Source organism: Moschus berezovskii, chromosome 24 (genome assembly GCF_049115385.1).
Source record: "Moschus berezovskii isolate FMDL1 chromosome 24, NW_MosBer_1.0, whole genome shotgun sequence".
Classification (NCBI taxonomy): Eukaryota; Metazoa; Chordata; class Mammalia; order Artiodactyla; family Moschidae; genus Moschus; species Moschus berezovskii.
In genome coordinates, this window is record NC_142483.1 from 22,330,762 (window position 1) to 22,357,556 (window position 26,795).

Consider the following 26,795-nt stretch of genomic DNA (forward strand, 5'->3'; position numbering starts at 1 on the left):
GGGAAGTAGTAAAAATCCATGCTTTCTATTCTAGGTCACTAGTAGCCTCATCATGATTGAAATCAGGAGAAATAAAGAAATTTCCTCACTTCCCAAAGATGGTTGAATGGGTTCTTCTGCCTGTTACAGGAAGAAAACAGCGTCCTTTAAGGGCAGAATTGTAAATCTCACAGGAAGGAAAGATGGAAAAACAGAAGGCTGAGGTATGAGAAGAGCCAGATCATCTGTAGGAAATGGATTTTTTTTAAGTTCTGGTTTCATTCTTGATTAGTTGTCTGACCTCATGTGAATAACTTAACTTTCAGCATCAGTTTCTTTATCTGAAGATGATGGAATTGAACTAGTTGAGCCTTCTACTTATCTTTGAATTTAATCTGTCCTTCTTACTACTAGTTAATTTTAGAGCTTTCTTGTTTACTAATATAGGCACTGGAAACCTACATATCCTACTCTAAGCATTACTGTTGCTGCATTGCACAAATTTTAATTTACAGTGCTGTGTTTTAATTTTATTTTACATCAAAATGTGCTTTAATTTCCATTGAGATTTCCATTTTGATTCATAGATTACGTATAGAGGTGTTGTTTAATTTCCAGATAGCTGAGTATTTTCTAGATATCTTGTTAATAATTTCTAATAATATTGTTGTTGTAAGAGAAAAGAGGAACTCAAAAGCCTCTTGATGAAAGTGAAAGAGGAGAGTGAAAAGGTTGGCTTGAAGCTCAACATTCAGAAAACAAAGATCATGGCATCTGGTCCCATCACTTCATGGGAAATAGATGGAAAAACATTGGAAACCGTGTCAGACTTTGTTTTTTTGGGCTCCAAAATCACTGCAGATGCTGATTGCAGCCATGAAATTAAAAGACGCTTGCTCCTTGGAAGGAAAGTTATGACCAACCTTGATAGTATATTAAAAAGCAGAGACATTACTTTGCCAACCAAGGTCCGTCTAGTCAAGGCAATGGTTTTTCCCGTGGTCATGTATGGATGTGAGAGTTGGACTGTGAAGAAAGCTGATCGCCGAAGAATTGATGCTTTTGAACTGTGGTGTTGGAGAAGACTCTTGAGAGTCCCTTATACTGCAAGGAGATCCAACCAGTCCATTCTAAAGGAGATCAATCCTGGATGTTCATTGGAGGGACTGATGCTAAAGCTGAAACTGCAATACTTTGGCCACCTCATGCGACGAGTTGACTCACTGGAAAAGACTCTGATGCTGGGAAAGGTTGGGGGCGGGAGGAGAAGGGGACGACAGAGAATGAGATGGCTGGATGGCATCACTGACTCTGTGGACATGAGTTTGAGTGTACTCCGGGAGTTGGTGATGGACAGGGAGGCCTGGCGTGCTGTGATTCATGGGATCGCGGAGAGTCGGACATGACTGAGCGACTGAACTGAACTGAACTGAAGAGAATTTCAGTCTTACCACTGGGTCATAAAAAAGTCTCAATATATCTTACAATGAATGTGCCATGTGCATTTGGAAATCATATATTCTGTAGTTGTTGGATACAGTGTTTTATAGTATTTTTTTAAAGATTTTTTCTCAGTGGGGACCATTTTTAAAGTCTGTATTGAATTTGTTACAATATTGCTTTTCTTGTTGATGTTCTGGCTGTTTGGCTGTGAGGCATGTGGGATCTTAGCTATCCAACCAGGGATCAAATCCTCACCACGTGAATTGTAAGGTGAGCTCTAAACCACTGGACCACCAGGGAAGTTCCTCTAAATATTTATTAGATATAGTTGGTTGATTGAGTTGTTCAAATTTTCTCTATGCTTGTTGGACTTTTTTTTTTGGCCTTTGTGTTCTGGTAATTCATGAGATAGGAACTATCTCTTTCTTTAGTTCTGTCAGATTTTGCTTTGTATATCTTAAAGTTTGGAATTGGATGAATTCAAATTTAGGATGTTTGACTTCTTGATGAGTTGACCTTTTTTAATTAGCTAATTTGCCTTTATGTCTGGTAATACTCTTTCTTGAAGTCGACCTTCTCTGATATTAATGTAGTCCTTACAGCTTTCTTTTGCTAAATGTTTGCATAATCTATCTTTTTCTACCCTCCCAATTGGCAGTATTTCTTTTTCTCACTTTGCTTCTTTAAAAAATTTTTATTTACCTTTGTTTTTTTAGCAGTTTAACCTCTCTGTGTCTAGTAATAGATACCTTTTATCTTGCTGACTACATTTGTGGGTTGATGTTCATCAATATTCAAATATTTTTTTCTGTCTTATTCTCTCTGCTTTTCCTAGGACTCCAGTTACAAATATGGTGGATAATCATTGATAGCAATTCACAGATTGCTCTCATTTTTTGATGTGTTTTACATTCTTTTCCTCTTTAGGTCGATGTAGGTAACTTTTCTTGACCTATTTCAAGCTTGCCAATCCCTGCCTTTGTTGTATTTGGTCTTCTGTTAAACCCAAATGAATTTTCTACTTCTGACATCTTTTTTTTTTTTTAACTTTCTAACAAACACTTCAATTTGGCTCTTTTTATAGTTTCTGCTAAAATTCCCCATCTGTTCACTCATATTGTCCACCATATCTTCTAGATCTTTAATCTATTTCCATCATTATTTTAAATTCTCTGTCTTATAATACCAACACTTGGGTCATCTCTTTGTCTTATCTGACCATCAATCAGATGCTCTTGCTTCTTCAAAACTCCCATATTTTCTACTATGTTTACACACTCTGTGTGAAAGACCAGTAGAGATATAAGTAAATATTTTTCTCCTGAAAATGTATGTTCTTTATTCTGTGGGGCTAATCATGTTGGAAGGTGAGTCAATCTCTTCTATTTAGCTTTGATGTAACTTGAATTATATTTAGTTAACATGAATATAATATAATAAAGAAGGCAGAGCACCAAAGAATTGATGCTTTTGAACTGTGGTGTTGGAGAAGAGTCTTGATCACCCCTTGTGCTGCCAAGGAGATCAAACCAGTCAATCCTAAGGAAAATCAACCCTGACTATTCATTGGAAGGACTAATGCTGAGGCTGAAGCTCCAATCCTTTGGCCACCTGATGCAAAGAGCCAACTCATTAGAAAAGACCCTAAAGCTGGGAAAGATTGAAGGCAGGAGAAGAAGGGGATGACAGAGGATGAGATGTTTAGATGGCGTCACCCACTGAATGGGCATGAGTTTGAGCAAGCCCTGAGAGATGATGAAGGACAGGGAAGCCTGGCGTACTGCAGTCCATGGGGTCTCAAAGAGTCAGACACTGAACAATAACAAGTTCACCTGAAGGATTTTCCCTTCAGAAGAACTTAGATCTGAGTACTGCCAGTCTCTCTGAGCATTTTGATCTCAAGTAAGTTTCTCTGTTCTCAGCGCTGTGTACTCGGGGGATTTCTCTTGTCCCTCCTGCCCTACTCCCCAGTCTTTGGAGGACCAACTTGTTCAAAGTCTGGAATCCTTTGAATGATTTTCTGTCAGCTCTCCCGCAGGACTCCCAATCCTCAGCATCACACCCTCCAGCATTTAGTGAAAGCCTATGGGAAAGAACTGATGGATGGGTGTAGAACTTCTCCATGGTTGAGGCCTCTTAGGATTCTCAACTCTCCTAGTAGCTCGCATGCAGCCACAGAGAGTCATTAAAATTTGTCAAATGTTTGGCTGGTTTATCTTAATCCATGTTTTCACAGATTCCTCTCTCCTTCTCCCACAGTTCTACCAGAAATAAAATAACTGTTTGTTTTCTTCTCTCTTAGGATAGTCTTATCACTTTCTGGAATTTTAGTTCATTACATTTCTTTGCATGCTCAGCTCTGTGGAGCTAATCTAAGAAGTCCCTTTAGGGTCATTTTAATGATAGCTTTTCAATTCTGAAGACACAGGATATCTGAATAAACTGTTGGAGACCAGATGAGCACTATCTATTTGTATCATCAGAACCTGTCTCATAACTCCCCTTTTGGGCAAATTTTTAATAGTTGAATAAAAGACTCAATTACCAACACAGCAGCCAATGGCAAAAAAAAAAATTGGTGATGGAAGGTAGCATACCAAAGTCACTGAAGACAGTCCCAAGCTGGGATTCAGCGCTGCTGAAGCATGTTGCATGTTTATGCTACTTTATATTTGTTGCTATTGTTGTTTTCTGCAATAAATACTATTTTATTTGAGTAAAACAATGTCTTCCTGATGTAACAGATGCTGAGGTGGTTGCTTTTGCTTTTTTAGCAAATGCATAGAAGGAAAATCTAACCTACAGTCTGTAAAGAGGATGCAATTCACCAAATATCAAGTAGTCAGGTCGTCAGTGGAGACAGCGTCCTTGCTGGGCTTCTTCACTCTGGGTCTAGCTGTTTTGGATCTGCTGTGACATTGATGTACAGGGAAGAAAGGGAAAAAACACTTTGTATCCCAACGAAGTGAAAGACAGAGGCTGGACTGAGATTTCAGTCTTTTAGTGAAGCACAGTCTCTTGCTTACTCCAGAGCTCTTGCCCCTCAGTATCCTAGGTCTAACTGAAGTTCCTAATACTATGCCCTGTCAAGTCACCCAGTTTACACAGACGTAAGGAGATTCCACTTACTTTCAAAAAGTCTCAGCTTTATAGCACATTGTTACATCTCTCAATATTGGCCTTATATCATATGAACACTTAGGTCCCTATAAAGTCTATCCAATCATCTACAAGGGCAAATGAATGATAGGAAGTACAAGGTGAGTTTGCAGTGGAATTGATTATTTCTTTAGCTGATATCAGTGGAAATCTACTGAATCTCTACTGCACTCATGAAAAACAGATCATGTTTGACAAATGTGACTGGATTATTTTTATACGTTTCCTCTACTGCCTGATAAGTAGGAGTGAAGGAGGTGGAATATTTGTAAAGTGCATGACAGTGAACCCATCCAATGGAATGATTCCTAAACCTAGCAATGTTTCCTTTCTTGGAAGAGTGGAAGTCAATAAGCACAGGGCTTTGAAATTAGACTTTCCTGAGTTTGAATCTTGACTGTACCATTTATTGGGGCAAATGTTTGTGCCTCAGTTTCCCAGAGTAATAGAAGCACTTATTATCTATCCTCCTCTTGTTACTTTCTTAAACACAATGGTATTCATATACAATTCTCCACATTGCTTGGCATACAGTTGGTGTTTACTAAGTGGCAATAACTATAATATATGAAGAAAATTAGATCCATGACTTTGTTGTTGCTGTTGGAGGCAAGTGATGAGACAGCACTTCCTACTGTTTTTATTTCTTAAGTTCACATTGAGTGAAAGCCAAGTATAAGAGCCTCAACACCTGCAAGATATCATGAATGTCAATGCTAGGATTAAATAGTGCCAACTCACTAGCAGCTGCCCTGGTTGAGCCAAATACTAATCAGTGAAGGTTCAAGGCTGTGAGATGTATGACAGGAGTTGCTCTAGGGTAAGAAAGTCACTGACTCCAGATCATCAAGCCAGCAACAGTGTGCCTATCCTTCCATCACTCGTGCCAGGAAGACTCAAGGGACCGAGACTGCTGCTGCTAAGTCATTTCAGTCGTGTCCGACTCTGTGCGACCCCATAGACAGAAGCCCACCAGGCTCCCCCATCCCTGGGATTCTCCAGGCAAGAACACTGGAGTGGGTTGCCATTTCCTTCTCCAATGTGTGAAAGTGAAAAGTAAAAGTGAAGTTGCTCAGTCGTGTCTGACCCGTAGCGACCCCACGGACTACAGCTAACCAGGCTCCTCCATCCATGGGATTTTCTAGGCAATAGTACTTGCGGCAAATATCTACAATCATGATATTTCACTCCGTGAGCCCTTTTGTGGTTCCTTATCATTTCCATACAATAAAATTCCTTATTTTAATAACTGAAATTTGGAAATACTGGCTCTATTACGGTGGTGATGTGAAAAGTTAGATGCCCAGAATGATAGAGCGGAGTCTTAATACTCATGTGTGTCTCATTTATCATTGTAGCCCTCTGAATTTAGCTCAAAGCTTAAAATAGGGGTGGATCTTTTTAAAAACTGTTTCCATCATCTCTTGCATACTCCCTTATCTGTTCATGTATTCAGACTATCCAATGCAATTTATCATGCCCATTATATAGATGGGGATATTGAGGTCCAGAGAGGGGACGGAAATTGCTCAGGATCATATACCTATTCAGTAGTTGAGCAAGACTGGAGTCTCTTGAGTGTAAGCAACAGCAATCCAATGTACTGACCTAAGCAATAGACACATAAATAGACAAGTAAGAGGGTTCAGTTCAGTTCAGTCGCTCAGTCGTGACCGACTCTTTGCGACCCCATGAATCACAGCACGCCAGGTCTCCCTGTCCATCACCAACTCCCGGAGTTCACTCAAACTCATGTCCATTGAGTCGGTGATACCATCCAGCCATCTCATTCTCTGTCGTCCCCTTCTCCTCCTGCCCCCAATCCTTCCCAGCATCAGAGTCTTTTCCAGTGAGTCAACTTGTTGTATGAGGTGGCCAAAGTATTGGAGTTTCAGCTTTAGCATCAGTCCTTCCAATGAACACCCAGGATCGATCTCCTTTAGAATGGACTGGTTGGATCTCCTTGCAGTCCAAGGGACTCTCAAGAGTCTTCTCAAAGCACCACAGTTCAAAAGCATCAATTCTTTGGCGATCAGCTTTCTTCACAGTCCAACTCTCACATCCATACATGACCACAGGAAAAACTGTAGCCTTGACTAGACGGACCTTGGTTGTAAGAGGGTTGCTGCTGCTGCTGCTAAGTCACTTCAGTCGTGTCCGACTCTGTGTGACCCCATAAATGGAAGCCCACCAGACTCCCCCATCCCCGGGATTCTCCAGGCAAGAACACTGGAGTGGGTTGCCATTTCCTTCTCCAATGTGTGAAAGTGAAAAGTGAAAATGAAGTCGCTCAGTCGTGTCCGACTCTTAGCGATCCAATGGACTGCAGCCTACCAGGCTCCTCCATCCATGGGATTGTACTGGAGTGGCTTGCCATTGCCTTCTCCGGTAAGAGGGTTACGAGACAACTAATGAGCTGAAGGAAGAGATGAAGACCCGGCTTTGGGAGAGACAGGAACAAGTGTCTTCAGTGGGCTTGGGGGCAGGAACTCCTGAGTAGTCTCTCCAGGTTTCTTCCATTGGGTCATTCAGCCTTAGCCACTTCATTATATGTGGTTGTCCACAATTCAAATAATTGGAGGGACAGACTTGATTCATCATCAGTTATTGGGACTTCCACCTAAATTGTAGTCAGGACTCTGGGCCCCATGATTGATTTCCCACTAGAATGACCAGGGTCAAAGACAGTGGAAAATTCCCAAAGGATACTGATAAAACAGAATGAAAGACATAATATTCATGAAACAAGTGTAAATTACACATTTAAGATAAGAAACCCTTTTTCTGAGGCGAAAAATTCAAAAATATATAATTCTTAACCTTCTAGAAAGTTTGAAATAGTTCCTTTCTTGGTATGAAATGGTTTCTTTAGTGTAGCTTCAGTTTGATGGATGATGATCAAGGTTCTTGGGCCACCTCCAGCTTTTCTTCCTGGGACATGGCTTGTTTCTGTATTGGAAGTAAGGAAACTTACTGTTCCAGGACTTAAAGAATGACTCAGACATGGTGGAAAAGGTACTCAATGTATAATATCCTACCTCTTAATGAGCTTTACAATCACTTGAAAAATTGCATTTGCAGGATTTTTAAATCAGAGCAAGTGGACAGAGCAAGGGTCAGCCTGAAGTAGAACTATGATGCGAGGATAAGGCACCGCTGCCTGAGAATAAGGAAGACAGGGTTAGGGTTCTGTCTCTGTCGTTTGCTAGCTTGGATGCTGCTGCTTTACCTTCCTTGGACTCAGCTTTTTTTAAACCCTATGTAATGAGGATGTTGAAGTAGATACTTTCTAAAGAACTGGTGGAACAAGTGCATGAGAAATTGAAGAAATGTATTAGAACTTAATAAGACTAAACTCCATGGATGAGCCTCAATTTGATTCTTTCAAACACAATTACCAGATACGTAAAAATAAGCAAGCTAGACATTAATCAAGTATTTTTAAACTTTTCTTCATTGCATTTATTTTCTGTCTCCAAGTTGTCTTTTGTATGAAAATCATCACTGTGATAGTACAGCCACTGTTGCCTACCCTGTGATGAAGGTGTGATTGTTTTGAATGCCCAAGTAATTTTGGATGCCCCTTCTTTTCACTAGGCCTTCCTAAAGTTGTAAGTCATTTGGACAATCTGGTGGCTTAGGACACCAGATGATTAGCAGACTGCCCCACCTCTGACCCCCATTTTTTAAATTACTTTATCAAGAGAAGAAATTTTAGGCATTAATGGCATTGGTGAAATTCCACTCGAATAACCTATCTTATGGAAACATTCAACAACAAGTAAGCATATTTTCTGAACAAAAGAGTTTTTTAGAACGATCCTGCAAATATTACACATTTCATTCCCCTTTTTATGTCTAATTTAATTTCTTTGGTGGAGCCCCAGACAGTTTAATAGCCATATTTTGTTAATTTTATTCCTACCCCCTGTAAGGCAAAGAGAAAATTAACCACATCATATGTCATCAGCTCCATGGAGAGTCTCCTTGAATAATCCAGGCACGCCACTGGACTCTAAATATAGAGTCTGGATCCTTGCTCTCAAGGAGACCACAGATGGTAGGGTTGGGAGAAGAGCTTCTTTTCATTTTCCATTCAATGCATACTTTATAGGTGTCATCAACACCTACCTGTGAAGTTGGCTAGAACCCAACTTCACCTCTGCATAATCATGTCCAAGTAGGAGCCGAAGTGCTGTTGTATCAGCTGTCAATCAGGTTAGGGCAGAGGTAAATCAGATATAGGAGACAGATTTGTTGCAAGTATTTGTTATATCCCTGAATCATCTGCAACTCTAAGAAAAGGATTCCCACTGGCCCTGGTACTAGCAAAAGAAAGTCACTCAAAATAACCTAATGATCAGGTTTATCTGCCAATTTGATATGATTAGACTCCAGAGGATAAATGTCTCTAACTATTATAAGAGAGAATTAAGGACCCTTTCTCTGTGAACCGAATCTTATCTTCATCTTCATTCTTCCAGGCAGTTATGCTGAACATGTAAATATTCTCCCTGCTGTGATTATTCCTGCAACTGAACAGAGCTGCTCTATTTTCAAGATGCTGTTACAAGAAGATCAGAGCACAGGTAAGACCTCCCCGCTGGCAGGTGCTCGTTCAGGAAGCAGCAGCAGTGGGTCTTGTTTTTGGGACAAAATTGAAATTGTGCTTTCTTGCAGTCAAGGTTTATTTTCTGTTACAAGTAACATACGCCCCCCTCAAATTAGCTGAAACATGAAGGGTATTATAGCACAAAGGTTCAGGAGCATTTCACGAAACACTGTGGTTTTAATTATAATCTAATCTCTAAAGAGACTGGGCTCCTGTTGAAGCTGATGTTGTCAGCTAAGAGTTGCATCCTGAGTAGCACTGCCGCTGTAACCAATCATTAAACAAACCGTCTCATCAGTAGACAAATTTGAGTTGTGATCACACCCTGGAAGCATCTAGAATAAAGGAAGTTCTTCAGAATTCATTAATTTTCTCTACCTAATCCCAATGTTCTATACATTCTGCTATTAACACATCTTTCTAAGAAAGAAAACTATCTCTGACATAGGGACTCTTAGAATCTTGGAAATACACATAGTACATAGTCTTTGGAGATGATCGTGAAAGTTACCTTCCATATTTAGGGGCTTCCCTCATGGCTCAGTAAAGAATCTGCCTGCAACGCAGGAGACCGGGTTCATTTGCTGGGTTGGGAAGATCTCCTGGAGAAGGAAACAGCAACCCACTCCAGTGTTGTTACCTGGAGAATCCCATGGACAAAGGAGATTTGTGGGCTACAGTCCATGGTGTCGCAAAGAGTCAGGCACGACTGAGAGACTGACAAGCTATACTTTGTTTATCCCTCCACTCAAATAAAATGTCACTCTGGAGCACCTCAAAGGAATCATTCTGAGTAACAGAGCATCACTGGAAGATGGCAGAGATCAGTTTCCTGAACTAGGATAAACAACTTCACTCTTACACCCATATATCTTCTAAAAATTCTTTATATACAGTAATGCAAATGAACTAAGAGCTATTACATATCCTGAGTAAGTCTCACGCATAAATTGTTGAGCAAAAAATGCCAAACATGATAAAGTACATACTGCATGGTTCCATTTACATAAAATTGTAAAATAGGCCAAACTCATCAATGGAGATGGAAATCAGGAAACTGGCTGCTCCTGGAGCAGGGTACGAACTGCAGGGGATGCGATTGGGCTGGGAATGGGAATATAGGAATGACCTTCTGTTTCTTGGCCTAGATGCTGGTCACATGGGCAAGTTGAGTTTGTGGAAATGCATCAGCTTGTACATGTATGAATTGAGCACTTTCCTGTACGTATGTTCAATTCAGTTCAGTCGCTCAGTCAAGTCTGACTCTTTGTGACCCCATGGACTGCAGCACGCCAGGCTTCCCTGCCCATCACCAGCTTCCGGAGCCTACTCAAACTCATGTCCATTGCGTTGGTGATGCCATACAACTCTGTATTCCCCTTCTCCTCCCACCTTCAATTTTCCCAGCATCAGGGTCTTTTCCAATGAGTTGGTTCTTTACAACAGGTAGCCAAAGTATTGGAGTTTGTATGTATCTATGTATGTATGAAATATGTATGTTATAGTCCATATAAAGCTTCAGAGGAGGTAAAATTCCCTTGTAGAAAAGCAGAAACTAAAATTTTACTGAGAGCTTTATCATAGCCCAAAGAAAAAGCCTGAAAGGAAACATCCCAAAACATTAACTGTGGTTGGCTGACTCTAAGTAGTGAAAATGTGGATGAATTTTTTTTTTATATAGTTTTCTATATTGTTTGGGTTTTTGGTAATATGTGTGTGCTGCATTTATAAAGACATTGTCACCAAAGTTTTAAAGCTGATTAAAACTAAGTTTTTATACAAATGCTTTTATATAAAAACAAATTAATTTTATTAAGGTAGAAGTAAGAGAACTCAGACCCAGCAAATACAGGGATAGAAGCCCTGTGCCTACAAATGTCCATTTTAATATATATGTCAAAGCAAAAAGTGGCCATGAGAATTGAGGGACTTTGACATTCACTTTATGCCCATAAAAGCTATTTCCCAAGGGCAGCTTTCAGCTTCTATTGATATTTGTAGAGCAAGATTCATGAGGGAGAGAGACTCAGTAAGTGTGGAAACGATCATTTCATGGGCTTTGCAAACCAGGATACAAGTGTCCAAGGACCAAGTGATAAATTGAGTGATGAATGAGATTTTAGACCAAAGCTCAGAGATCCTCAACTCCAGGAAACCCATCTCATGTTCTTTAGTACTTTTAACATTTCTGACAGTAATAAAATTGAACAAAACTATTGATGTGTCTGTGACTGGGATTTTAAAAGACATTCTTTCATTTCTCCTTGAAGTTCTAGAAAAGTGAAATTTTTCAAAACGGGGATACTTCTTATGTTCAACATCTCAACATTTTTGACCAAAGGAGCAATAAAAGCTTCTTGAGAGCTGAAGAGAAAAAAAGGAATGGTGATCTGAGCCTCTATTCTGGTCTCTAACTATTTCCTGGGGTGTTGCCAGCCATGGACAACATCAAACACATGAAGAAAGAGGAGAAGCCACTGGTAAAGAGGGGCCAGTGCCAAGTTGGCTAGCCAGGTGCATATACTTTGCTGGATGTTGGAGACAATTTTTAAGGGCTTCACGGGTATATCCACCTCCCCTAAAAAAAAGAGGTAACTCTTCAATCAACAATGAGCTAACCAATAATACTTATATTCTGTACACACATACACACAAAGCAATTCACCTGCGGGTATATTTGAGCAGTTGCACAGCGTACCTGTGAGAACACAGGCTCTGGAATCATTCTCCTTGGATTTGAATCTTTCTACATGTGTGATTGATACTGTTCATGGGGTTCTAAAGGCAAGTATACTGAAGTGGTTTGCCATTCCCTTCTCCAGTGGACCACATTCTGTCAGACCTCTCCACCATGACCCGTCCGTCTTGGGTGGCCCCACACGGCACGGCTTAGTTTCATCAAGTTAGACAGGGCTGTGGTCCATGTGATCAGATCAACTAGTTTTCTGTGATTATGATTTCAGTGTGTCTGCCCTCTGATGCCCCCTCACAATACCTACCGTCTTATTTGGGTTTCTCTTACCTTGGTCGTGGAATATCTCTTCACAGCTGCTCCAGCAAAGCACAGCCGCTGTATTTTACCTTGGACGTGGGGTAGCTCCTCTCCGCCACGCTTCTGCGCCTGGTCGGTTGCGCCGCCAGAGCCGGTGTCTCTCGCGTCTGCGCCGCCGGCAGTCCCTCTAGTCAAGGCTATGGTTTTTCCAGTGGTCATGTATGGATGTGAAAGTTGGACTGTGAAGAAAGCTAATCGCCAAAGAATTGATGCTTTTGAATTGTGGTGCTGGAGAAGACTCTTGAGAGTCCCTTGGACTGCAAGGAGATCCAACCAGTCCATTCTAAAGGAGATCAATCCTGGGTGTTCATTGGAAGGACTGATGCTAAAGCTGAAACTCCAATACTTTGGGCACCTCATGCGATGAGTTGACTCACTGGAAAAGACTCTGTTGCTGGGAGGGATTGGGGGCGGGAGGAGAAGGAGACGACAGAGAATGAGATGGCTGGATGGCATCACCGACTCGATGGACATGAGTTTGAGTGAACTCCGGGAGTTGGTGATGGACAGGGAGGCCTGGCGTGCTGTGATTCATGGGGTCGCAAAGAGTCGGACATGACTGAGCAACTGAACTGAACTGAACATGTGTGATTCTGGAAGAACTATTTATCTGAATCTCAGCTTCCTCAGCTATAAAATCTGAGTAACTTTTATTCCTTCCTTATTAGGGGATGATGAGGATTATAAAAAAAAACTACACATGTGCCAGTTATCCATATACTGCCTCTCAGCTTGCAATTCACCCTTCAGTACCCACTTTGTGATAATGGATGAAATTTAAGCATTTCTCCTTTACAATGAGCACAAAATTCGGCTTTCTTAGTAGAGGGCTCTGGAGAGAATTTAAGGAGGAAACAGGCTCTCCTGATGATTCCAACTGGCACTCACTGGTATGGATGGACTGATACCTGGTGAGGTTCTGTTTCTGTGGTGAGCCCAGAATGTGCGTTCCTCAAGGACCTAGCAGCCCTAGTTAGTGTCACTTTCCCTGGTCCTTGCCACAGCCACACATCTATACTTTCTGCCCTCACCTCCCCAACTCCTTCTACAGGCTTGCATGCCCAGTTACTAGCTACACCCAACCTTACCCCAAGAGTTGATATGGACCAACAACTATGGGCCAGCTCTGGCCCAACCAACCAGGGAACCTTCCTACCACCTGGTGAGCTGCAAACTAGACCTTCTCCAGTGAGGTCTAAGCCTCAGCCTTGGGAAGGGGGCCAAGTCTGTCTTTGGAAAGGCATTTTCCCTCAGCCCTCCTACAATATTCAGTTATTTTATATCTTATAGTTACTCTTTTGTCATAGGAATCAGCAAACTTTACCTGTAAACCGCATAGTGATTTAAACCAAGGAAGCGTCAGTTCAGTTCAGTCGCTCAGTCGTGTCCGACTCTTTGCGACCCCATGAATCACAGCACGCCAGGCCTCCCTGTCCATCACCAACTCCCGGAGTTCACTCAAACTCATGTCCACAGAGTCGGTGATGCCATCCAGCCATCTCATTCTCTGTCGTACCCGTCTCCTCCCACCCCCAATCCCTCCCAGCATCAGACTCTTTTCCAGAGTCCAGTGTAGGAACAGGCCAGTTTTTATACAGTCTGTGACCTAAGAATGGTTTGATACTTTTGAAAATTTGGGTAAAGAAGAGGAAGAAGAAGAAGAAAGGGTAGAGGAAGAATAAGGAGAAGAAGGTCCCATGACAAAATTTCCTGCTCTCAATTGATCTTTAACCTTCCCCGGATGTGTCTCTCTCTCTCTCTCTGTTCTGTGTGATCCACACATGAAACTCAGTTCTCTTTCCTTGGCTTCCATGAAATCACTTTTGGGGTTTCAGTGGGCATGGAGGACATACTCAGACTATGTACCCTACAAGGGCAACCACCAAAAGGCAGACACAGTTATGTGTGCTCACATGTATTCAGTCTGTGTTGCCTTTGAACCTTTGATTAGTTGGCTCAGGTGAGTCCATCACATTGATCAATGTCCCCTGGACTCACACACTGGGAGGGATGGTAAAAACAGAGCCTTGTCAAACTGGGTAATTGCCAGGTTCAGTTGCAACAGCTCCAGTTCTGTTATCCTGATTAGATTCATTTTCATAGACTGACTCTCTGTTGGTTGGGTATCTTCTCTATGTTTTCTGGCTACATCTCCTACTTTCTTAACTTGAATATATTGCAGGTTTTCTTAAGCTAAAATATGTAAAGCTTGACCATCTGAATGTACTTCAATGGGTTAAACAGATACTTGTAATTAGGAAGCATACTTTTTAATAAAGGAACCGAGTAATAGTCACTGAAGGTGGGAAGTGATACAGCAGATAATTTAAAATTGAATTTCTGTTTCAGGACTGCAATTCTTCAAACATTTCTGCTAATTCAAACAACAAGCATCAGTCTTCAGCCCAATTTCTTGACTTTCTGTTTCTATTCATTCTTTACTCATTGAAACTGAAACTGAAGTCATTCAGTGTATCCAACTCTTTGCGACCCCGTGGACTGTAGCCTGCCGGGCTCCTCCGTCTATGGGATTTCCCAGGCAAGAGTACTGGAGTGAGTTGCCATTTCCTTCTCCAGGGGATCTTCCCTACCCAGGGGATCTTCCCGACCTTTACTCATTAACCTCCAGCAAATAGGGCAAAAAAGTCTCCTACTTTATTACAAAGTAAAGTTCATCTCTCTCTGAGTCAACCTCCAAATTCACTTTGGGATCTCTCTTACACATCTGGAGATTCATTATTGCTCTCTTTTCTCATCTAGAGATAAATTAATGTGTTCAGCCAACAAAAAGACTTCTTACCCAGAGAGAAAAGTAACCGAGACCGTGACATACATGAAAATGCTCCGCCCAGCTACTCTTTCAAGGAAGGATTTGCTGTCTAGCTGTGAGAGAACAGGATCAGCGGACAGCCCCTAGCTTTTGGCTCTTTCAAGGTTCCCCTCAATTGCAGAGATCTTTCCTACCTGAGGTCATGTCCTTCCTGGGGAAGCCTGCTTAGAGTGATTCAGCAAGCTGGTGATATAAAGGGCTACCACCTTGGTGATCAAGACACTCTGAAAGGCAAAACGTGCACCAAAACCTGCCAAGGCAAAACCTGCCAAGTTGGCAAGTCTTGTTAGACCTGCAAGACAAGCTGACTTCTTTCTCTGCCCAACCTGGACCCCTTCCTCCCTTGCAGCAGTTTTGATACTCAATAAAAATCTTGTACCCCAAACTCTGACTCAACACCTATTTCTAGAGAACACAACCTTTGACAGAAACTTATATTCCCATTAACACAAAATAATCCATATTTTACCAACACATTCTTGAGTGCCTATTATATGCCAGGCATTGTACTAGGTAGGGGGTTCACAATAGTAAAATGAAACACTGTGGTTCTGCCCCATGGAGTTTGAAGGCTTATGGAGGAAACAGACAACACAAATGAAAGAATGTTCATGGGGTGGATGAACTAGAAATGCTTCAATTTAGGTGGCAGTTGACTGGTTCATATTTTATTTTCCTTCAGTAAATTGACCCAATCCAAATTACTTTGGATCTTTCAATAGAACTTGCTTATAGACTATTATACAGCCAATTGTCACTGGGTTTTCTTTCAGTTTGGTGAGTTCTCTCTCTGCCTCCTTATTCTTTATTAAGAAAATCATTCAGACTGCAGCTTTCTGGTTTTAGACATCCCTATTGGCAACTGGAGCATCTATTTTGGAGACAATTGAAAAGACTGAAGAATGCACTGAGGACCTTTTATTTGATAGATGCTAAAAAATAATCCAAGAGAGCTTAGTCAAGATTTCTGGAATGCCAGAGTTTCTAATTATAAGGGATGGTATTTACTTCCTGCCTTAAACAGTAGCAAGGTTTTAGTCAAGGTGATTTAGAGGCGATTAGACCAAGAGAATCCCAGGGATGGGGCAACCTGGTGGGCTTCTGTCTATGGGGTCACACAGAGTCGGACACGACTGAAGTAACTTAGCAGCAGCAGCAGCAGACAAGGAGGTAGATGCTTGGAGCATACTGAAAGAGAAAATTGGTTATTCTGCCATTAGCTTTTATTCTGTGAGGCTTTTAGCTTCTAAAACACTTTAATATTGAGTTGGACTTTTTGTCCCTTGGGAACTGGGCAGGCCTTAGTAAGAGCACATGAAGATTAGTTGTACATTTTCCCATTAAGTGTTATCTTTCTTAAGCTCCCTAGTGGCAAATTAGTTAGTTTTGAAGAGTTATTGTATTCAAGCCATCATGGATGCTTTGGGATTATGATGTAACCCAGAAGTATTAACCCCCTCATTTAGGTACCTAGAGTCTTGGCAAAGCTTCTTAGCTAGCCAATGCTTGAAGTTAGTGTATAAAAACATTAATAGCTAATTGTTGATTGTTCATTATATGCTAAGCACTGGCCAGGGACACAATATACACATTTTCCCATTCCATCCTCACAAGTATCCTACAAGATAGGTATTATTATCATCTCCATTTTATAGATGATTAAAATGAGGCTTGTATGTGTTAAATAATTTGCCTAGAGACAAAGCTAGTACATGGTAAAGTCAATCTAAACTGCAGTATACCTGAATTCAAAATCACAATTATATTCCTAATAAAGTAAGGTCCCATTCATTAAGAAGCCACTAAATCAAAATTTATAAGGTAACTGTTTCATATTCAAAATTCATGATACTTTGTTTACACACCACTTTCAATACTGTTCTAATCAGACCCTGTGTCTTGAATAAAATGGCTTGGTCCAGTCCATTTTAATTCAGCTCACCAAAAGATGCATGAAAAAAAATAAAAACACTGAAAGTGTTAGTCACTCAGTCATGTCCGACTCTTTGCGACCCCGTGGACTGTAGCTTGCCAGGCTCCTCTGTCCATGGGGTTTTCCAGGCAAGGATACTGGAGTGGGTAGCCATTACTTTCTCCAGGGGAATCTTCCTGACTCAGGGATTGAACCTGGGTCTCCTTCATTGCAGGCGGATTCTTTATCATCTGAGTCACCAGGGAAGCCCCAGAAAATTCATATGGCCCATGACATGTTTTAGTTCCTAGGAAGGGAAAGGATGACAAAGATTAAATAAGATACATTTCTTGCCCTCAATGAAGTCAGAGTTCATCTGGGGTTTTAGTCTTCATCTTCTTGGAGTCTTTTACTCCTCACTCTTCATTCCTTCTCTATAGTTTGTGGAAGCTGGACCAGGAAAGGAATAAGGGAGACTCTTAAACATTTTTGAGACAACAATTCAAGACTCAATGTGATAGCTCGCGAACAGCCAAGCAAATCTCCCTTGCTCATGTGAGGATGGAACCTGTGACCCCAGCTTCCTTAGTACTTAGTACTAAGCAGGAAAAGACAGTGTGTTACATAATATTACTATAATGAACACCTCTTTGGGGTATGACTCCATCTTTCAGGGACACTACAATGCACATATCCACAGAAATAAGCCACTAGCAGTCATTTTTGAACTGTATAGCCTATCCGAAGACACAGCTGGTTAGTCAATTGATTAACACTAACCCAAGCTGGGCCAATCAGATTATCTTCCTTGGAAATTTTGTATATCCTATCTCTGTCCTTGTGAGTGGCTGAACCAGTAATATCTAAGCTTGGGGACTATGGGGTGGCTGTAAACCTGTATGTTACAAGGAACAAATAAAATCCGTCTGCATCTAGAATACAAATAATACTAGCAGACAAAGGAAACCAGCCGTGAAAAATAAAGAGAAAGTCAGGAAAGGTTTTAAATTTTTGGTTCCAGGCCAGTTTCACAAATCCTGGTTATACTTCCCAGGTCATTTCTTTATTCTCAGAATAAGTTCCCATTCTTGGCAAAAAGTAGCCAAGAAACTGGAGTGGTTTCTGTCACTTGTTGTCACTGACACTTGACTAGTACAGAGACCAAGCTTCATCTTGACCAGAGCTGCCATGTAATGGTGGTTTACTGCACAACACAAGAGGGTAAGAGTCAGAGATTGCAGCATATAACTACATGCAGCAGACCCTGATTCTCAAAGTCACTGAGTCCTTTTGAACAACTTATTTCCTGTGTTCAACTCAATTCATCAAGTATTGACTGAGTCACATTTCTATGCCAGAGACTGCATTGGGCAGAGGATACAAAGATTCAAAATAAGTTTCCCACAACTTAGGAAAGCAGACAGATAACAATCACATCATGTTGTGATGATGCAGCATAATGTCTAAGGGGAAAGTCACTAACTCCCTCAGGGAGATCAGGGGGACTACATGGAGGAGGAAAACCCGGGCAAGCTCCAGGTTGTGGGAACAGCAAGTGTGAAAGTTCAAGTAAGCGGAACAGCAGAGTACATCTGAAGAACTGTGGATGGTTTGCAGTTGCTGAAGGTAGAAGGAAAGTTAGGCAGGGGGCAGAGCTAGAGGGAGGAGCAGGGGCCAAATCACAAGGAGCAAAGCTTGTACCTTACGCTGTAGACTAAGGCTTCTCACATTGCAACAACATACAAATCACCTGGGAATCTTGCTAGAAAGAAGGTACATTCTGATCCAATGCCTCTGGGGAGTCTGCATTTCTAACAAGCTCTGCGGTAATACCCACGCTTCTGGGCCACAGACTACACTTTGAGTAGAAGCAATGAGCACTGAAGGCAATGAAGCAGGGAATATTTGGGGATTCCAGAAAGACCACTCTGCAGTACTGGGTTGGACCTATTAGGTGGGGAAGACTTAAGGAAGAGACCAGCTAGGACGATATTTCAAGATTCACGTAAGAAATGGTGAAAACTGGAATTAGATTTACTGTGTCACATGCTAGGAAGCAATAAAAACAGTTATTCATTTTCCTGATAATTCTGAATCAGTGCTACAGATGAAGGATTTTAGATTTATATCCTTAAATAGCACAATATGTCTGCTGAGTGTTTATTTCTGCATCCACTGCATTCTTAAACCCATTTCATAATTATTTTCATTTTAACCTGCAAAATCAATTCTACTCGATCAAATAATTTGCTCTCAAGGGGTCCTTTCAAGTGGGCTGGATCTGGTGCTAAGATATGTAAAGAAGATATGCTGAGATTTGTAAAGAAATGCATTTTTCACAAGGAATTGGAGGACATTGTCATTTAACCAGGCTCTATGCACTACAAAAGTGACATGGCACCTTGTTTTGCTGAAGAATTATCTGCAGCACTTATTAAAAATGCAGACTCTTCTCCCATCCTTCACCTTCCCTCATCCTTATTTTAAACAGCTTATGTGGATTCAGGTACCCACATTTTAAACCAGTATTCCCAAGAGAATCTGATGCAGGTGAAATACTCAAGAGAAATTAAGAAATACCAATCTAGTTCATTTTAGGAAAAACTAATTGCCTTCCTATAAAATTGCTGTCATTACCTATAACTAATTCCACCAAACACACAAGATGATCACTACTTCCAAGAAGTAAATATTCTTTATGAGTTAAGTGACCAGGAAATTGTATATTTCTCTACCCAACATCCTTATTCCCATGCCATGCTAATAGGGGCACTTGTGTCTGTCAAGATTCACACAGCATCACCATTATTAATAACCCAAAAAGTGATTTCAAAAGTGGTATAATACTCATTGCTTCCTTTGATTCGGTGAAATAGGTAACACAACTCCAACTTTCCAGGTCTATGTAGAAAACCTCAGAGATAGTATGGGTCTTGTTTAGCATCACATTGCTGGTTAGGGGAATAAACACTGCAGCAGAATTCTGTCCTATCTTCCAAACAAGTAAATTCAGGAATCGGAGCTTCTTATGGTCACCTGCCCCTCCAGGCATCCAAGAAGAACTGTGGCTCTCAACCCTGGCTAATATCAGAATCATCCTTTGGGCTTTCATTCACTGTGATGCCAAAGACACACTCTAGACTCAGGTGGGAAACTGGCATCAGTATTTTTAAAGATCCCCAGTGATTCTGATGTGCAGTCACATTCGAGGAGCTTTGATCTGGAACCTCTGCCAGAGGAGGCCTTGCTCTGGTGCTAATGAAGCTTGAGTCTCAAGGATCTCCACCTCCATAAAGACTGTTTACAAAAGATGTGTATTTAAATTTGTATTCATGATTTATTTTTTTCTCAAAGAAGGCCCCTTGAGTCAGCTTGGGTTCTCTGAGATATGGACAGCAAGAGAGTTTACGGAGGAATGATAGAGGGGAGAGACTGTCGGCAACCCTGACCCCGATCTCTCGAAGGTAAATGTGAATGGAGTGCCTCTATGGTCACATGGACACCACACCCCTCATCTATATAGGTTTCACACCTCAAAACCTAGACCTGCCCCTTTCTTCCTCTGGATTCCTGGCTGAGTTGGGAAAGGAGGGAATTAATCCAATAGCACCAGGGTTAACTTTGAGAATTTTCAGCAGCAATTCACAAGCCACATGCACAACCTCAATTTTTCTTTTAATCTGCTGAGAAAGCTTGGCTGTAATGTGCAAGTGTTTTCTCTCAAGCGAAAAAACATTGAGTGAAGAAACACCACCAAACGGTGATCATTCTGCCGGTCTGTTGCCTTCAGGGACCTACCACGAAGAAAAACAGGTAAAACTTGGATGTATTCATTGTTAGTCACGTAACAGTTTTCATCAAATGTTTTTCTATATTCTAAACACCATGTGATACTTAGTGTTCTGGATTCAAGAGCTGGTTCCTGTTTTCATGAAGCTTATATTCAGTAAGGGGAGCTAAACCAAAAGCCAGTGACTATGTAAATAAGTAAAATGATGACAGTTTGTAACAGGTGTTTAAGACATACTCAAAGTACCTTGATAGAAAGTGAGGGACTAGCAGCTGTCTTAGATAAGCTTGTTCGAGAAGGCCTTTCTGAAGGAGGGGATATTTAAATAGAGACTTGAATTTTGGGGATGAGGGTAGGATGAACACAGGGCAGGGGATGCTCCAGGTAGAGATGAACTCTTGGTTGGTTCTAAGTGTTATTCTAAAGCTGGGTTGTCTAGAGCACACTGAGCAATGTGGTCCTTGGCACAGAATGAGTTTGGAGAAGTTTGAAAGTCAGACAGACCTTATGAACTATGGCAGGGAGTTTGGACTGTATTTTAAATGTAAGCAGAAGTCATAGAAGGATTTTAGGCAACATGTCAGTGTTGTTGGGAATGAGGTAACTGGATCTAACTGGGGTCTTAAGGGGATGGTTTTGGCTATCATGTGGGAATGGATAAGGGAGGCAGGGGGGAGCAGAGAGACTATTTCGACTGCATCTTGAGATTTGGCATTGGGTAGATGGCCCGGGGGAGTGGGGGGAACATTAAATGCTTCCTGTATCATTTTCCTACCAAGTAGCTTAAAGAACAATATCAAGGGTTTAAATCTATTAAGACATCGATTTCAGAGTGTATTTGAGGGCAACTTTAACAAGTGGTATCTATGAGTTCCTATTACAGATTAAAAATGTTTTTATCATTGTATTAAAACTCACTTTTTTGTTCTTGACTCTTTCTTAGTAGAACTTGACTTAGACATTTGTAGTAAATATCAATTTACATTGCAGTATTTATAATTGCATAAGATATTTCCTTAGTTCTGCCTCAAACCAAAGAAAACCATTTTATCTACTATATGCCAAAGCAGTGTATGAAGATAGATATAGACAGACATAGAGAGATATATAGTTACCTTTATGGATGAGGAAAACTAGGCTTAATTGACAATATGGCCAAGATCATACATCTTACATGGCACAGAGCTAGGATGGGAACCGTTGTCTATCTGATTTCAATAGCTTGCTCTGAACCACTAAATATACTGCCCAAATATCATGTTGTATCCATTTTTTCCTTGAACTATAGAAAGGAGAGTTTTTCATGTCAACATGGAAATAAAGCAACTCTTTAAAGGATTTCTCAGTCCAAATTCTGATTCTGTGTGTGTTAGGAAAAGTCACACTTCTGGGGGTGAGACGTCTGCCTCCATAAACTGGAATTCACCATCAGAGCATCTTACTTGCTAATCTGATCACACACTGGCTGCCTTCTGAAACCAAATCAACAGCCCTAGAAATATCCTTCATCATCCCACTTGTGAAAATGTGAGCTGCTTAAAGTTTACATTAAATCCTTCCCAGAACTATATTCAATTAAAACATGATGGTTCACTTAAAACATGTTTCTTATTATTCCCTAAGTAAAATCATCTCCCTAAACATACCTTATATTTGTATGGTGCATCAGCTTGCTTTATATCATTTGATCTTTTATGGGCAACTACCAGATGGTCAACACCGAAATCAGATTGATTATATTCTTTGCAACCAAAGATTGAGAAGCTGTATACAGTTAGCGAAAACAAGACCAGGAGCTGACTGTGGCTCAGATCATGAACTCCTTATTGCGAAATTCAGACTTAAATTGAAGAAAGTAGGGAAAACCACTAGACCATTCAGATATGACCTCAATCAAATCCCTTATGATTATACAGTGGAAGTGAGAAATAGATTTAAGGGACTAGATCTGATTGATAGAGTGCCTGATGAACTCTGGACGGAGGTTCGTGACATTGTACAGGAGACAGGGACCAAGACCATCCCCATGGAAAAGAAATGCACAAGAGCGAAATGGCTGTCTGAGGAGGCCTTACAAATAGCTGTGAAAAGAAGAGAAGTGAAAAGCAAAGGAGAAAAGGAAAGATATAAGCATCTGAATGCAGAGTTCCAAAGAATAGCAAGGAGAGATAAGAAAGCCTTCCTCAATGATCAATGCAAAGAAATAGAGGAAAACAACAGAATAGGAAAAACAAGAGACCTCTTCAAGAAAATTAGAGATTCCAAGGGAACATTTCATGCAAAGATGGGCTCGATAAAGGACAGAAATGGTATGGACCTAACAGAAGCAGAAGATATTAAGAAGAGGTGGCAAGAATACACAGAAGAACTGTACAAAAAAGATCTTCACAACCAAGATAGTCACGATAACGTGATCACTGACCTAGAGCCAGATATCTTGGAATGTGAAGTCAAGTGGGCCTTAGAAAGCATCACTACGAACAAAGCTAGTGGAGGTGATGGAATTCCAGTTGAGCTATTTCAAGTCTTGAAAGATGATGCTGTGAAAGTGCTGCACTCAATATGCCAGCAAATTTGGAAAACTCAGCAGTGGCCACAGGACTGGAAGAGGTCAGTCTTCATTCCAATCCCAAAGAAAGGCAATGCCAAAGAATGCGCAAACTACCGCACAATTGCACTCATCTCACACGCTAGTAAAGTCATGCTCAAAATTCTCCAAGCCAGGCTTCAGCAATATGTGAACCATGAACTCCCAGATGTTCAAGCAGGTTTTAGAAAAGGCAGAGGCACCAGAGATCAAATTGCCAACATCCGCTGGATCATGGAGAAAGCAAGAGAGTTTCAGAAAAACATCTATTTCTGCTTCATTGACTATGCCAAAGCCTTTGACTGTGTCGATCACAATAAACTGTGGAACATTCTGAAAGAGATGGGAATCCCAGACCACCTGACCTGCCTCTTGAGAAACCTATATGCAGGTCAGGAAGCAACAGTCAGAGCTGTACATGGAACAACAGACTGGTTCCAAATAGGAAAAGGTGTACGTCAAGGTTGTATATTGTCACCTTGCTTATTTAACTTATATGCAGAGTACATCATGAGGAACGCTGGGCTGGAAGAAGCACAAGCTGGAATCAAGATTGCTGGGAGAAATATCAATAACCTCAGATGTGCAGATGACACTACCCTTATGGCAGAAAGTGAAGAGGAACTCAAAAGCCTCTTGATGAAAGTGAAAGAGGAGAGTGAAAAGGTTGGCTTGAAGCTCAACATTCAGAAAACAAAGATCATGGCATCTGGTCCCATTACTTCATGGGAAATAGATGGAAAAACAGTGGAAACAGTGTCAGACTTTATTTTTCTGGGCTCCAAAATCACTGCAGATGCTGATTGCAGCCATGAAATAAAAAGACGCTTACTCCTTGGAAGGAAAGTTATGACCAACCTTGATAGTATATTAAAAAGCAGAGACATTACTTTGCCAACCAAGGTCCATCTAGTCAAGGCAATGGTTTTTCTCGTGGTCATGTATGGATGTGAGAGTTGGACTGTGAAGAAAGCTGATGGCCGAAGAATCGATGCTTTTGAACTGTGGTGTTGGAGAAGACTCTTGAGAGTCCCTTATACTGCAAGGAGATCCAACCAGTCCATGCTAAAGGAGATCAATCCTGGGTGTTCATTGGAAGGCCTGATGCTAAAGCTGAAACTGCAATACTTTGGCCACCTCATGCGACAAGTTGACTCACTGGAAAAGACTCTGATGCTGGGAAGTATTGGGGGTGGGAGGAGAAGGGGATGACAGAGAGTGAGATGGCTTGATGGCATCACCGACTTTGTGGACATGAGTTTGAGTGAACTCCGGGAGTTGGTGATGGACAGGGAGGCCTGGCGTGCTGTGATTCATGGGGTTGCGGAGAGTCGGACACGACCTAGGGACTGAACTGAACTGAACTGAACACAGGGGTTGGGCTTACCCAGTGGCTCAGTGGTAAAGAATCCACCTGCAAGGCTGGGTTCAATCACTGGGTCTGGAAGGTCCCTTGGAAAAGGGAATGGCTACCTATTCCAGTATTCTTGCCTGGAGAATCCCATAGACAGAGGACCCTGGCCGGCTACAGTCCAGAGGATCAGAAAGAGCTGGACTGAAGTGACTGAGCACTCATGCAACACAGGGGATATATCCTCTTTTTAACAGATGAGGAAACTAACTCTCAGAGTTGAAATGGTTCTTTAAAGCAAGATTCTAGATCTAAAGAAGGGTAAGAGACAGGAGGAGGACCCAGGCATCACCACTTTTACAAATATTAGAAGTAAAGAAGTGACAAAAGGCTCTAAGCCATTATTATTTTATAATGTCAGTTTTACATACAGACTCACCCTGTATCAAGAGAAACTTTAGACCTCCTGGGGAAAGGGCTGGCTGGAAAATGTCTTCTGGTATTTGCAAGAAGGGTATAAATATCATAAATGGCAGGCTTTTCTATACTTAGCCGCTTCTGGCAATATTACTATATTGATTTCCTGTCATTGTTTCTATCCCTTGCTCCTTTCATTCACAGCTGGCCTTCTGTCAAGGATTCTTTTCTTCCCATGCTTTAAATTCTATTCTGTTCAAAACCAGCTTGAATCAAATAGAACTATGAAAGGTGCCTTATGGACAATAGAGGCCATGCTGATGCTTTGATCTACAGTGGAACACAGAAGGAGCTGAGGATGTTCAGACTGCAAAAAAGTCAGACAGGGCACAAACGTGTTATTCAAATAATGGAAGGCATCTCAAAAAGAAGTAGAAACAGGTCTATTTAGTGAAGCTCCAAAGATGGTATCAAAAACCACACGGAAACCATTCCATTCACTGACCCATCTAATAAAATGAGAGGAAAGAGTCACGAGACGCAGTATATTAATATAATTTCAGGATTTACAAAAGGTTTTCCTGAGGAAGTGACATTTAAATTGAGACCTGAAAGATGCCTTCATCACAGCCCTGTGAACCGAAGGAATACGTACGTCAAGCAAAGTGAACAGTAAGGGTGGAAAGAATTTGGTACATTCAAGGACCTAAAAGGAAGTTAGTAGCCTAATTAGAAAGACAGACACTTGGAGGAGAGACTGGAAGGAAGTGGGAGTCACACTCTGGAGATAGGCTGCAAGAGAGCAAATTGATTTTTGCTGAGAGTAAATAATAAAATTCTGTCACTCAGATCTGTCCAAAAATGAACTGGGCTGCTGATGAACAAGGGTTGCAAGAAGCTGGGTGACCCTCAAGGACAACATTAGTTAAAGAAGTGAAGCAGGAGACAGGGTAGAAGGCTGCCTATCTTTCCGCAACAAACATGGGGGTTTTAGATGCTGTAAACAACAACAAATAAATAGTGAGTGGGTAGAGATCCACGGTGGGAGGTGAAGAGGTCAAAATGAAATGGCGGTGGTGAAGATTAGGGAATTGAGGTCAATGCTTTTAACATGGGAGGCAAATTTCAGTTGCGAGATACGGGACCTATAATATCACAGTCTGTGGCAAGGAAAATGGACTGCTGTCTGTTTCCTGCTGTGACCTTATGCTTAGTGCAGCATATTTGCTAAATGAATGAATGAAAGTCCCTGCAATGCTGGTGTGCTTACTGCTGCCCCTTAGTTGTTACAAAAGGACAATCACTCAAATTCTCCCCATAAATTCCTGGCAGTGCTTGAGAAAGGCAGAGGGAAGGGGGAGTTAATCAGCTCCTAAGTGTAGTCTGTTCATAAACCCTTCATTCCCAGGGAAGAAAAATCAGCCATCCTCCCTTTCCACATTTCCCTGAGGCTCAGGTCTGGTCATTTCTCTTTTCCTTCAAGGCTGCCTGTGATATTCATTTGACCTGATTTCTTCTGTGCAGCGTGGCGGCTGAGGATTAGTAGGCTTGTCCTTGCCTGAATTGGAGGAGCTGGCTGAGACTTCCCTGATGAAGAACCCTACCTTCACCATGAACAGCTACCTGCTTTATTGGCTCGGGCTGTAGACAATCATTGACACGT